The 2,160-nt window shown below is 49.1% G+C and overlaps 1 pseudogene; it reads right to left on the bottom strand.

The window, feature by feature from the left end:
* Positions 1–758: 758 nt before the first annotated feature.
* On the bottom strand, positions 759–2,160 carry LOC147457005 (uncharacterized; annotated as a pseudogene).

Raw genomic sequence — 2,160 nt, 5'->3', positions numbered from 1 at the left:
GAGCAAGAGCACTCTTCTATTGCACAAATGAGAGAATGAGTGAATTTTAGGTTTATTTGACTTTTATATGAGCTCGCCCCATTCACACTTGGGCGCCCATGCTTAGCCAACTAATCCCTTGAATGTTCCAGTTAGAGTGCGCCTCTCATCGGCGATCACTCTTACCCTTTTCCTATTGGACCGACAAGCCCGGTATCTGACTCTACCAAATAAATAATACAATGTCCGCCGTAGGTTACAACGTCCGTTGTAGGTGGTAGGGTGTCCGTGAGCCGTGAGGGTTAACAGGGTCGCTCCTCAGTGGCACTACTCATAGTCGCAGAGCCTCTACCTAGAGAAGGCTCTACACATGGCTGAGATGCCTGTGTACGTGGTCTCCAAACAAGTCTAGCAGGCTCTATCATATCCCTACATAGGGTGTCAGTAGAGGTCACTCTAGTCCATGTACGTCCATGTATCTGTGGTGTAACCTCTATCTCTGTGGTGTCAATAATGTGGTCTCTAGGAACCTGATCTAGAAAAGTACGGCTCGTGGCTAATCTCCGCTCAATCGGGTGATCTGATCGTGAATCGACACTCGTAGATGGCACTAGGGCAACATCTATATGTGGTGGCTGCTCTCTCTGTGACTCACTGGCTATGATCGTGCTATGCAAGCTAAAAGAGTGGGATAGCGATGATGTCGGCTTTGCATCTTCTCTCATAGGGGGATCTACTCTCGTAGATGACTCTAGCTCGACATCTATCTCTAAGGGCCTCTATGAGGTTGGCAGATCTAAACAAGGATGCTCAAGGGCAACTAGAATTTGTGGAGTGGTCTCATCTATAACAAAGCCATCAGAGTCACTCACTCTATGACTCTGTGAGATCTCTCGTTGTGTGCTGTAAGTCTCATGGATAAGTGTGGTAGGTGGTGTAGGCTCCCTAATAATACTCTGACAGGGTTCTAGTCTCAAGGGCTCTACCTGTGGTGGCAGGCTAGGTGCTGGAGCTATCTCTCGTGGCACACTATCATCCTCATATGGCATCTGCCAAGGTGGTAGAATACGACGTGACAAAAGAAGCCTAGGAGGTGAGCTCTCTAGTGGTGTCTCTCGAGGACTCGGAGCTCTCGGTAGCTGTGGAGCTAGCATGGTCGTCGTGGGTAAACATAAATCATCATGTCTAAGTCGCGGGGAGTAGGGTAGACCTATAGTCAAAACATATACTGCATGATCGACATCCCTATAAACTCGCTCACGTGGATCTCCTATCAAATATCCAAGAAGGCGGGCTGAAGGATCTCTGGATCCACCACTCGTCAAGTGTCTGTACCTACGACCAAGCTCATCTAGATAGGTCACAGTCTGCTCAACTCTCTGAAGCTCCACTAGGCTAGGATGTGTCTGTGTCTAGGCTGTCATCTAGGTGTGCTCACTCAATGTCATCAAAATCAAGGGTCTCAATCAAGAGATACTGCTCCCCGAGCTCATCAATAAAAATTGCTCTATCGGCCTGTGGGTAGGCTCTCACAATCTGCCTAGGTGTAGACATCATGCGCTGCGGGGTGGCTAGCCTCACAAAGGGGTGATCATAAGTGTCAACATAATATGCAACCCCTCGTGGAGATCGGCCTACTATATGAAAGATCTGACCGTCTATATCTCTCATCCCTAGCCTCTCTAGTCTCGGACAGTGTCTGAAGGGTGGGGGTCAATGGTCTAGGGGCACTCATATCTACAACGGGTGATCTACGGGGCCCTACCTCTGGTGCTCTCAACTGGGGTGATGTGGTACTCATAGACTCTCTTGTATACTCTCTAATCTGTGTCATCAAAGGCTGGCATGGGTCTCTAGATGGTGCAAGGTGTCGAGGTTGAGACTCTCTAAAGTACGTGTCTCGAAGGCTCTTGGTCTCTATCTGTGGCTCACTCTTAGTGGTACGCAAAGTGCTAGCACTCGCCGTGTACATCGCTCTAGACTCGTGATAGCTCGAAACGTTTGGCGGCAAATCAAGTCTAGGTGAGGAGAATCCTGGAGGTGGTTTCCTGAGTGATGTGGGTGGTGGCATTGTGTCTAAAGGAGGTAAGGCACTCCTACTCGAAGTAGGGCGCTGGGTCGGTCGAGGATCGTACGGAATCCACAAGTCAAAAAGTAAAGCTCAGTGCCTATGGTGCTCAT

This window comes from Adiantum capillus-veneris, chromosome 5 (assembly GCF_014529385.1).
Source record: "Adiantum capillus-veneris isolate H3 chromosome 5, ASM1452938v2, whole genome shotgun sequence".
Classification (NCBI taxonomy): Eukaryota; Viridiplantae; Streptophyta; class Polypodiopsida; order Polypodiales; family Pteridaceae; genus Adiantum; species Adiantum capillus-veneris.
The sequence above is the reverse complement of the archived record's forward strand: the minus strand, read 5'-3'. Positions and strand labels throughout refer to the sequence as shown.